This window comes from Diceros bicornis, chromosome 24 (genome assembly GCF_020826845.1).
Source record: "Diceros bicornis minor isolate mBicDic1 chromosome 24, mDicBic1.mat.cur, whole genome shotgun sequence".
Lineage (NCBI taxonomy): Eukaryota > Metazoa > Chordata > Mammalia > Perissodactyla > Rhinocerotidae > Diceros > Diceros bicornis.
The window spans coordinates 10,415,730-10,428,558 of NC_080763.1; the positions used below are offsets into that span (position 1 = coordinate 10,415,730).

Genomic DNA, 12,829 nt, shown 5'->3' on the forward strand with positions numbered 1-12,829 from the left:
ACCAGACCCTAACTTGCTGGAGTTTTATCAGAGCCTAACTGAGGTGAGGGAAGGGAAATACCCAACTCCAGCCACTCAAGCCTTCCATGTGGGAAAAGGGAAATAGACAACTTCAGCCCACTCTAGCCATCCTGCCCCACTTAAGGGGAGGGAGATGGACTGAGAAGCATGTGTGAAGTTCACAGTCTAGAAGCACAGGCTCTCTAAAAGACTGAGACCTAATCATAAGACTGTAAAATGCTCCGCTCCCTTGCCCCCCACACCTTGCCACCACATTACTCAAGACCTATTTATAGCAGTTCATTTACCCAGTGCATCACGCCTGGCTACCAAGAAAAAATTACAAGAATTACTAAAAGGCATAAAACACAGTTGGAAGAGACAGAGCAAGCATCAGAGCCAGGCTCAGATGTGTCAGGGTTGTTAGAATTATCAAACTGGGGATTTAAGACAACTATGATTAATATGCGAAGGGTGCAAATGGATACAGTAGACAACATGCAAGAACAGATGGGCAATGTAAGCAGAGAGATGGAAATTCTAAGAAAGAACCAAAAAGAAATACTAGAGAAAAAACCCACTGTAACAGAAATGAAGAATGCCTTTGATGGGCTCATAAGTAGACTGGACATGGCTGAGAAAAGAATCTTTGAGCAAGAGGATATATCAACAGAATTCTTGAAAGCTGAAAACCAAAGAGAAACTAGGGGTAAAAAGAAACAGAACAGAATATCCAAGGACTATGGGACAACTACAAAAGGTGTAATATGTGTGCAATGGGAATACCAGAAGGAAAAGAAAGAGAGAAAGGAACAGAAGAAATATTTGAAACAATAACAACAGAGAATTTTCCCCAAATTAACATCAGACACCAAACCAAAGATCCAGGAAGCTCAGAGAACACCAAGTAGGATAAATGCCAAAAAAGACTACACCTGGGCATCTCATTTTCAAATTACAGAAAATTGAAGATAAAGAAAAAATCCTAAAGAAACCAGAGGGAAGAAAACACCATACCTATAGAGGAGCAAAGATAAGAATTATATCTGGCTTCTTCTCAGAAATCAGGCAAGCAAGAAGAGAGTGGATGAAATATTTAAGGTGTTGAGAGAAAAAAGCCACCAGCCTAGAATAATGTACCCTGGAAAATTATCCTTTAAAAGAGGAGAAATAAAAATTATCAGACACACAAAAATTGAGGGAATTTTTTGCAGTAGATCTTCCCTGTAAGAAGTGTTAAAAGGAGTTCTCTAGAGACAAGGAAAATGATATAGTTCAGAAACTCAGATCTACGTAAAGGAAGAGCATCAGAGAAGAAATAACTAAAGATAAAATAAAAACTTTTATTTTTCTTTTTGAAGAAGTTCTCAATTGATCTAACAGATAACTGTTTAGAATAATAGCAACACAGTATTCGACGTTGTGTGTGTGTATACACACACACATGCATGTTTATATATAAATGAAAAGAATGACAATGATAATACAAGGGACGGGAGGAAGAAATTAGAATTATTTTGTTATTATAAGATACTCACGCTACCCATGTTTCTCTCCCCAACTGCCCATTCTGCTATCTTTTTTTGAGTTTTAAGATTGCCTACCTTGTTTGTCATATGTGTGCTGGCTACTAGATTATAAACATCTTGAGGGCAGAGGCTGCATATTTTAACTTCATTTTGTATGATTATGGGTATGTGGGTATCTGAATAATACAAAATATTGATGATCAGTTTTAAACTTAAAAATGTAGGAAGTAGTACCATTTCAAATAATGTAAAGAAAAACGCTACTCATTAAGGAATTACCAAAGCTTTTGAATTAAGAGGCTATACTCTTTAAGATAGTATAGAGGAAAGAAAATGGTCATGGAAAGACTCAGATACAATGGGATTAAACCCTAACTTCACCATTTAGTAGATGTGTATCCACGGGTAAGATATGACTTTGCTCTTTCTGAGTTTGCTTTCTCATTGGAGAGTTGAGGAAATTTGAGATAATAATTTTAGCTTTATATGGTTGTTTGGAGGATTAAATTGTATATAAAAATGCTAAACAAAGTGCAACCATAATGTTACCAGTAATGTTTATTGTTATTATTATAGTTAAATAAATGAATTACATTATGATTTCTTTACATGGTGTAATTAGGAATACATATTTTTAGGATTCTTGAATTTGCGGAAATTTCATGAAAAATTTGTCGTTTTGATACTTCTGTAAATCTGTGGTATGCTGTGACCATAGTGCTTTATTTTAAAGTTTTTTCAATTTTATTTTTTAATTCACATATAGTAAAAGTCATTCTTTGTAATGTACAGGGTCTTGACAAATGCAGAGTGGCATGTCTACTACCACAATCATAGAGCAGTTCTGTCATGCCTCAAAATTCCCTTGTGCTACCCTGTTATAGTCAGCTCTGCACCTGAAACACCCCTGGCAGCTAGTGATCTATCTCTTCTTTGTTCCTGTTGTTTTGGCTTTTCCAGAATGTCATGTAAGTGGAATCATACAGTGTGTAGTCTTTTAGGTCTAGCTTTAACTTAGCAACACGAGCTTGAGATCATCCATGTTATTGCATGTATCAATAGTTGTTCCTTTTTGTTGAGTAATATACCATTGTATGGATATCCCAGTTTCTTTATCCATTCATCAGTTGGAGGACGTTTGGGTTGTTTCCCCTTTTTTTTTATGGTTATGAGTAAAGCTACTGTAAATATTTTCATACAATTGTGTGTATACATAAAATGACAGTTTTTTATGTGATTTATTAATATTAATGTGGAGACTGATAAATAATATAGATGAAAATCTAAATGTTTATAAAGTTAAGTGTCTTTATACTCTGGAAAAATCAATCCTAAAATGCAGGATGAAGAGTAACATTTATGGAGCACCTATTTATCTCAGGGGTTGATTTCATTGAACAGATGTTGGTTAGGATGCCAACATTACTGAAGACTTTGTGACCTGTGATAGTTGTTTTTAATAAAAGCTCTCTTTTTTGTTTTTATATTTCCATGAAATAGATGGTATTCCTGTTTTGCAGATGTGAAAACTGAGTCTCAGAGGGTTAGATCAAATACAAAAGATGACACTGAAATTCATTCTCTTTCTGTTATACCTCATTATTTAATTAATGGCCTAGCATAAAGATTATTCTGAGTATAAATGGGTATAGATATAAGTAAAAACTAGGAAAAGAAGTAAAGAAGGAAGAAATAAAACTCTCTCTACATGCAGATGATATGATTGCCCAAAAAAATCTGAAAGCAACTACTAAAAATAAGAAATAAAATGAGTGAGTGCTTCCAATTGTAACTGAAACATATAGGTGTTACTCTTTGATATTGTTACGCAGTTCATCAATGCTTTATTATTTTTCTAGTCTTATTTTCTTTGTGCTTTGTGTAGCTACTATTGCTATGCCTTCAAGTTCACTGATCTTCACTTTGCTAGTGTTTAATCTGCTGTTTATCCCACTTGTTATATTTTTCATTACAGGTAGTATGAGTTTTAAATTTCTACATATTTGGGTCTTTTTCACATCTTCCTTTTCTCTTCTCATCGTGTTTATAGTTTTTTCTCTACCTTGAACATGTGGAGCATATTTATAATAGCGTAGTTTGTTAACATCCTTGTCTGCTAATTTTATCACCTCTGTTCATTTCTGTGTCTGCTTCTATTGACTGGTTTTTTTTTTCTCCTGATGTGGGTCATATATTTCTGCTTTGTTTTTGAACACCTGGGAATTTATGGTATTCCATTAAATGTTTTCATACTTTGGGGATACAGTTACCTGTAATCTGTTAGATCCTTGCGAGGATCGCCTTTAAGCATTGTTAGGGCATATAAGAGCAGACTTTAATGTTAGGCTCATTTAGCTCCACTTTCAAGGTGATACCATTTTGAGGACTCTACCTGATGCCCCACGTATTGAGAGGCCCTTTTACCTTGTTTATTGAGAATACGAACTGTTCTAGTCCTGTGTGAGCTTTGGGAATTGTTTGACCTATTGCTCTCTGGGTTATTTTCTTGGCTTTGAGTAGTTAACACTCTATGAGAGAGTGCAGATCGGTACCCAGGCAAAAGTTAAGGACATCACTCTGCAGATCTCTAGAGCAGAGGTGAGCAAATTACAGCTTGCAGGCCAAGTCCCACCTACCACCTGTTATTGTAACTAAAGTTTTATTGAAACAAAGCCATGCTTGTTCATTTACCTATTGTCTTTCTCTGCTTTCCTGTTTTAGTGGCAAGGTTGAGTAGTTATGACAGGGATCATATGGCCTGCAAAGCCTAAAATGTTTATCTGCGCTTTGCAGAAAACGTTTGCTGACTCCTGCTTTAGAGTTTTCTGTCTGTGCAGCATTTTCCTCTCTGATAATCTGCCCTACAAATTATAGCCATCCTGACAGCCCTGAAGTCTGATCTCAGTCTCCTTGACTCCCAGGCTTTGTTTGGATTCCCCTTCCACATATCATGACCTGGAAATGGCCTCTGTGCTGTAAGCTGGGGCAATGTGGGGCTTACCTCATTTGTTTCCCTTCCTTTGGGGATCACAGTCCTGTATTGGCTGATACAAAATTTCTGAAGACCATTAGTTCTTATATTTTTTTTTCAGTTTTCTGGAACAGTTGCTTCAGGTGGGGAATGGTCTATCCAAACCTTGTTAGTGGTGATATGCATGAGAAGCAGCATAATATTTTGAGATTAATTTTTGTTGCTTTGTGTATCAGGAATTAGTTATATTTTATTGCTATGTAGTATTGTATTTGTTTGAGTATATCAGTTTGTTTAGCGATTCTCTTGTTGACGAACACCTGAGCTGTTTCTAGTTTTGGACTACTATATAAAGCTGCTATGAGCTTTTTTCTGTAAGTTATTTTGTGAACCCATGTTTTAATTTTTAAATTCTCTTAGGTAAATATATGAGTGGAATTGCTTGTTTATAGGGTAGTTATTTGTTTAATTTTAGAAGAAAATGTCAATCCTTTTTCACATAGTCGTTGCATAGTTTTATACTCCCACTGATACTATGGGAGTTTTGATAGCTTCACTTTTTGTCATCTTTTAGTGCTGTCAAAATTTTTAATTTTAGCTATTTTGGTGGGTTATTAATGGTATTTCATTGTAATTTTAATTTGTATTTCCTTGAGAACTAATGATTTTGAACATTTTTCCGTTTGTTCATTTTCCTTTTTTATCTCTTTCTTTGTGATGTCTCTTCAAATCTTTTGTCCATTTAAAACATGAGGGTGTTTGTCCTTTTATTAGTGATTTGTAAAAGATTTTAAAATATATTGCATACATGTCCTTTGTGATATCTGTTTTATGAATAATTTCTCCTAGTCTATAGCTCACTTTTTCATTTTCTTGGTGGTATCTTTTGATGAACTGAAGTTTTTGATTTTGATGAAGTCTAATTTATGAATTTTTTTTTCTTTTAAGGTTATTTCTTTTTTTTTTTAAAAGATTTTATTTATTTATTTTTTCCCCCCAAAGCCCCAGTAGATAGTTGTGTGTCATAGCTGCACATCCTTCTAGTTGCTGTATGTGGGATGCAGCCTCAGCATGGCCAGAGAAGCAGCGCGTCGGTGCGAGCCCGGGATCCGAACCCGGGTCGCCAGCAGTGGAGCGCACTCACTTAACCACTAAGCCACGGGGCCGGCCCCGTAAGGTTATTTCTTTTTGTGTCCTCTATAAGGAACCTTTTACTTCCCGAAAGTCACAATGATATTCTCCTGTTTAGAAGCTTTATAGGTTTTGCTTTTATAGAGAGGTCCCTGATCCATCTTGGATTAATTTTTGTGTATGGTGTGAAGTACCTGTGGGGGTTCATTTCTTGCATACGGACATCCAATTGTTCCAACACTATTTGTTGAAAAGACTTTCTTTTCTCCATTACGTTGCCTGCACACATTTAGTGCCTTTGTTTAAAATTTTTTTTTTTTTAATAATTTTATTTATTTATTTTTTTCCCCAAAGCCCCAGTGGATAGTTGTACGTCGTAGTTGCACATCCTTCTAGTTGCTGTATGTGGGACGCAGCCCCAGCATGGCCCGACAAGCAGCGGTGGGTGCACGCCCGGGATCCGAACCCTGGCCGCCAGCAGCGGAGCGCGCGCACTCAACCGCTAAGCCACGGGGCTGGCCCCCCTTTGTTTAAAATTAATTGACTGTATATAAGTGTAGATCTATTTCTGTTCTCTCTACTCAATTCCAGTAACTCACTGTCTTGATTACTGTAGCTTAATAGCAGTTCTTGAAGTCAGGTAGTGTAAATCTTCTAGTTGTGTTTTTTTTCAAGATTTTTTTCTGCAAATTCTTCAAAACTTTAGAATTGATTTGTTAGTTTTTAATAAAGGCTTGGTGAGATTATGATTGAGATTCTGTTGGATCTGTAGATCAATTTGGGGAGAATGGAGATCTTAACAATATTGAGTCTTCCAATCCATGAACATGGTATACCTCTTCATTTATTTAGGGCCTCTTTAATTTATCCTAGCAGTGTTTTGTAGTTTTTAGTGTTTGATCTTGCACTTATTGTCAAATTTGCCTCTAAGCATTTGATGTTTTTGGCTTTTTAAGGAAATAGTTATTTCAAATTTCATTTTCCCATTATTTACTTCTGGTATATCTTTTTTTTATTGGCCTTATATCTTGTGCACTTGCTTACTTATTATTTTTTGTAGTTGCTTTCAGATTTTTTTTTTTTTTTGGCAATTATATCATCTGCATTTAGAAACAGTTTTACTTCTTCCTTTCTGCCTTTTATTTTTTTTTCTTGCCATATTGCAATGCCTTGTTTCCATCTAAGGGGGAAATTATTTAGTCTTTCAACACTATATATCATATTAGCTGTAGAATTTTCATGGATGCCTTCAATTAGACTTAGGCAGTCCTATTTTTAGTGTACTGAAATTTTAAAAATATTGAATTTTGTTGAATGCCTTTTACTGCATCTCTTCAATATGATTTTTCTTTTTTACATTGCTAATGTGGTGAATTAAACTGATTCATTTTCAAATGTTAAATTAACTTTGCACTCCTGTGAAAAATCCTACGTGGTCATGATATGTATGTATTCAATTTGCTAATTTTTTTTTTGGTTGAATCTTTTTTTTATTTTGATGTCATAATAGTTTATAACATTGTGAAATTTTAGTTGTATATTATTGTTTGTCAGTCACCATATAAATGCATCCCTTCCCCCCTTGTGCTTACCTCCCAACTCCTCTGCCCCTGGTAACCATCAAATAGTTCTCTCTGTCCGTGTGGTAGTTTATCTTCCACTTATGAATGAAATCATGCGGTGTTTGTCTTTCTCTCTCTGGCTTATTTTGTTTAACATAATACCTTCCAGGTCCATCCATGTTGCTCAATTTGCTAATATTTTTATTAAGAAGTTTTGTGTCTCTATTCATGAGGGATATTGGTCTACAGTTTTCTTTGCCTTTAGATGTCTTTATTTGGAGTATCAGGGTAATACTCATAATGTTTTTACCAGTAATGTCCACATGGTTTTGTCAGGGTATTTGGCCTCATTTGGAAGTGGCGTCTCTTACCCTATTTTTTGAAAGAGCTTGTATGAAAATGTTGTTATTTCTTCCTGAAATGTTTATAGAATTCACTGGTGAAACCATCTGGGACTCTAGTTTCATTCATATGTAGGTTTTTGGTAAACTCAATTTTTAAAATAGATAGAAGCTATTTAGATTTTCTCTCTATATTTTTCTTGCAGATTATATTTTTCAAGGAATTTGAACATTTCATCTAAGTTATCATATTTTTTGATGTAAAGTTGTTTATAATATTCCCTAAAAATTCTTTTAGTGCCTGTAAGAGTTATAGTGATAATCCTTTTCAAGTTCCAGTATTTTATTTTGATCAGTTTGCTAAAGGTTGTTGATTTAGTCAATGAGCCAATTTTTTGTAAACAGGATTATTGAAGTATAATTTACATACAATAAAATTCACCTATATTAAGTATGCAATTTAATGATTTTTAGTAATATTAAAGAGATATGCAACTATAGTCTAATTTTAGAATATTTCATCACCCTGAAAAGTATTCCTGTGACAGTTTGCGGTTAATTCCTGCTCCCTCTCCCAGCTCCAGGCAACCCTCATCTACTTTCTGTCTCTATAAATTTGCCTTTGTTGCACATTTTCTGTAAATGGAATTATACAATATGTAATCTTTTGAGTGTAGCTTCCTTAACTTAGAATAATGTTTTTATGCTTCATCAGCGTTATAGCATGGTTTTGTCTAGCTTTAGTAGCAGGGTTATATTGACCTCACAGAATGAGTTGGAAAATATTCCCTTCTTCTCTGTTTTCTGGAAGAGTTTGTAAAGTATTGGTATTATTTCTTTATTAAATGTTTGGTAGATTTCACCAATGAAGCCATCTGACTTTGGCTTTTCTTTTTTTTTTTTTTTAAATTTTTAAAAAAATTTATTTATTTTTACCCCAAAGCCCCAGTAGATAGTTGTATGACATGGTTGCACATCCTTCTAGTTGCTGTATGTGGGACACGGCCTCAGCACGGCCAGAGAAGCGGTTCCTCGGTGCGCGCCCGGGATCCGAACCCTGGGCCGCCAGCAGCGGAGCACGCGCACTTAACCGCTAAGCCACAAGGCCGGCCCTTGACTTCGGCTTTTCTCAGTGGGAGGATTTCCAAATACTGTTTCAATTTCTTTATTTGGTATAGGTCTATTCAGACCTTGTCTTTTCTTTTTCCTTTCTGTCTCTCTCTGCCTCCCTCCCTCCTTCTCTACATTAATTTGAGCCTTCCTAGGAACTGGTCAGTTTCATCTAAGTTGAATTTCTATAGGGTCAGGAAGGATGTCTCCTCTTTCATTTCTTATTTTGATAATTTGTGTCTTCTTTCTATTTCCTTTGATCAGTCAAGCTAATGGTGTGGCAATTTTGTTGATCTTTTCAAAGAACCAACCTTGGTTTTATTGTGTATTTTTTTCATTGTTTTTCTAATTTCTATTTTATAGATTTCTGTTCTAATATTTATCATATCCTTCGTTCTATGTACTTTGGGTTTACTTTGGTCTTTTTCTGTAGTTTCTTAGGGTGAAAACGTGGGTTATTTATTTGAGATCTTTCTTCTTTTCTAATATGGGCATTTATTTATTTATGTATTTTATTTTTTTTTCAATTATTTTGTTGAGGTCATAATGGTTTATAACTGTAATTTCAGGTGTACATTATTATTTATTTGTTTCTATATAGACTGCATCTTGCTCACCACCAACACTCTAATTTTTATCCGTCACCATATATATATGTGCCCCTTTACCCCTTTCACACAACCCCCAACCCCCTTCCCCTCTGGTAACCACTAATCTGTTCTCTTTGTCCATTTGTTTGTTTATCTTCCACATATGAGTGAAATCGTGTGGTGTTTGTCTTTCTCTGTCTGGCTTATTTTGCTTAACGTAAGACCCTCAAGGTCCATCTATGTTGTTGCACATGGGACGATTTTGTCTTTTTTATGGCTGAGTAGTATTCCATTGTATATATATACCACATCTTCTTTATCCATTCATCAGTTGATGGGCACTTGGGTTGCTTCCACTTCTTGGCTATTGTGAATAATGCAGCAGGGAACATAGAGGTGCATAAGTCTCTTTGAATTTTTGATTTCAGGTTCTTTGTGTAAATACCCAGTGGTGGGATAGCTGGATCGTATGGTATTTCTATTTTTAATTTTTTGAGAAATCTCCATACTCTTTTCCATAGCGGCTGCACCAGTTTGTATTCCCACCAGCAGTGTATGAGGGTTCCCTTTTATCCACAACCTCTCCAACATTTGTTACTTTTTGTCTTGGTAATTAGAGCCATTCTGATGAGTGTAAGGTGATATCTCATTGTAGTTTTGATTTGCATTTCCCTAATGATTAGTAATATTGAACATCTTTTCATATGCCTATTGGCCATCTGTATATCTTCTTTGGAAAAATGTCTGTTCATACTGTGGGCGTTGAAAGCTGTAAATCTCTTTGTACTGCTTTAGTTGCACTAATATGTTGTATTTTCATTTTTGCATATGAAAGTATTTTCTAATTTTCCTTGTGATTTTTTTCTTTGACCTTGGGTTATTTAGAAGTTTACTGTGTAATTTCCAGATATTTGTGGATTTTTCCAAATTTTTTTCTGTTGTTGATTTCTAATTTAAGTCTTTTGTGGTTAGAGAACATGCATTGTATGAGTCCAATCCTTTTAAATTTAATGATACTTATTTTATGGCCCAATATATTCTCTATTGTGGAGAATGTTCCATGTGCACTTGAAACTAATATGTATCCTGCTGTTGTTGGGTAGAATGTTAGATGTTAGTTACATCATGTTGATTGGTTGATAGTGTTGTTTAAATCTTTTCTGTCCTTACTGACTTTCTGTCTAGTTTGTCTATCAGTTATTGAGAATGGAGTATTGAAATCTCTGTTATTGTCAAATTGTCTATTTCTCTTTTCAGTTACATCCATTTTTGCTTCATGTACTTTGGGGCTCTTTTGTTAGGTGTGTATATGTTTATAATTGTTATAGCTTCCTGATGAATTGACCCTTTTTATCATTATGAAATGTTTTTCTTTGGCTCTTGTAACAGTTTTTGTCTCTATTTTGTCTTTAGTATAGCTACTCTAGCTCTCTCATAGTTATTGTTTGCATAGTTTATCTTATTTTGCACTTTTGCTTTCAATCTATTTTATGTCTTTGATTCTAGTGTGTGTCTTTTGTAGACAGCATATAGTTGGATCTTGTTTTTCCAGTCTGACAGTCTTTGCCTTTTGATTGGTACGTTGAACCCATTTACACTTAATGTAATTATTTGATATGGTTTGATTTATATCAGCCATTTTGATATTTGTTTTCTGTATGTCTCATGGTCCTTTTTGTTCCTCTCTTCCTTGTTTATTGCCTTCTTTGTGTTGAATAGACATTTTTCTGGTGCACATTTTAATTGCTTTTTTCTTTATGTATATTTTTTGAGGTTTTTTTTTTTAGTGGTTACAATATACATCTTAATTTATTATAAACTACTTAATATTAATACTAATTTAATACCAGTAATATAGAATTTTTGATCCAGATTAGCTCCATTTCCTTTTCCTCTTGCATGCTATTATTATTATATATATTGTATTATATTATAAGCCCAACCAAACAGTTTTACTATTTTGTTGCAGTTATTTTAAAAATCAGTTGAGAGGAAAAGAGGAAGAGATGTTTTCGTTGAGACTTTTATATTTACCTGTGTAATTACTGTTTTAGTGTTCTTTAATTCTTTGTGAGAATTGAGTTACTGCCTGCTGTCATTTCTTTTTAACCTGAAGGACTTCTTTAGTTTTTTTATTTTTGTAATGCATGTCTGCTAGCAAGAGATTACTCAGTCTTTGTTTATCTGAGAATATCTTTATTTTGCCTCTCTTTTGTTGGATAGTTTAGTTGGGTAAAGAATTCTTGGTTGACAGTGTTTTTCTTTGACCACTTTGAATAGACCATCTCACTACATTCTGACTTCCGTAGTTTTTGATGAGAAGTCAGTTGTTAATCTTATTGAGTTTCCCTTGTGTGTGAGGAGCCATTTTTCTTTTGCTACTTTGAAGATTCTCTCTCTGTCTTTGTCTTTCTGCCTTTTTAGGACTGATTAGGGCTTCAACTTCCCTAATTTTGGTAACTTTTTTGGGGGTTGGTATAAAGAGGTAAGTTTTAAAGGAAAATTCCAGGTGGCTGGCCCCATGGCGTAGCGGTTAAGTGCGTGCGCTCCACTACTGGCGGCCTGGGTTTGGATCCTGGGCGTGCGCGGAGGCACCGCTTGACAAGCCATGCTGTGGCGGTGTCCCATATAAAGTGGAGGAAGATGGGCACAGATGTTAGCCCAGGGCCAGTCTTCCTCAGCAAAAAGAGGAGGATTGGCATGGATGTTAGTTCAGGGCTGATCTTCCTCACAAAAAAAACAAACAAAAAAGAAAAAAAATACAGGAAAATTCCATAGATTTTCATTGAAAATACTTATAGCCTAAACTTATTTTTTATATGTTTGCTTTTTTTTCCTCAAGTTTTCATAGCCCTGCAATTCAATAATACCTGTTTGAGGAAGGGCTACTTGAGTATCTTTGCTAGTAAGGAATGGTAATAGTGTTTTAGTTTTATTTCATGTTGTGGCATTATGTACTGTTGCTTTTAGATTTTTCTCCTGCCTTGTGAGATTTTATACACAAACCCCTGTATATACTTATTTTCTATGTATTTGTCAGATAAAAACACATGTATAAAAATAAGCCTTATAGTAATCAAGGGTACTGAGTTTTCTTAAGGAATATATGATCTTAGTTTAATATATTTTCCTTTTGTTGAATATTGAGTGATAATCTTTAAGAGTAGGTAAAAGATACCATAGTGTATTTAGTATTTGCATTGTATTAGTTATTGCATTGCATTGTATTAGTTTAGTATAGTATTGCATTGTATTAGTTAGGCATGTATTAGTCTCTTTAGAAGTTTATGTCCATAAATATTTAGCTCTGGACTGTGTGAGCATCAAGTAACACCTGGCACTAGAGTTCTCAAGTGGGTATCTGATTTTGCTGCCTTATTCTTTTAGAAGTGTTACTATGAGCAATAGGCAGGGAACAGAAAGAAAGAAGGTGAGTGAGACTAAGCAAAAAAAAGACTAAAACAGATGGCAGGAAAATAAAAATAATAAAACATTTTTTTAAGCATTGTTTGTTTTGGTTAGTTTTCTTGTGAAGCACATGGAAATACTTTGCACGTTTGAGAATTACTGACTTCCTACATGCTATTTTTGAGAA

At 34.7% G+C, this 12,829-nt stretch overlaps 1 protein-coding gene across 2 annotated transcripts in view; it reads left to right on the top strand.

Annotated features, from left to right (window-relative positions):
• Positions 1-12,829, top strand: part of MNAT1 (MNAT1 component of CDK activating kinase) — a 175,769-nt gene that overhangs the window by 72,161 nt on the left and 90,779 nt on the right. The window lies entirely within an intron of this gene.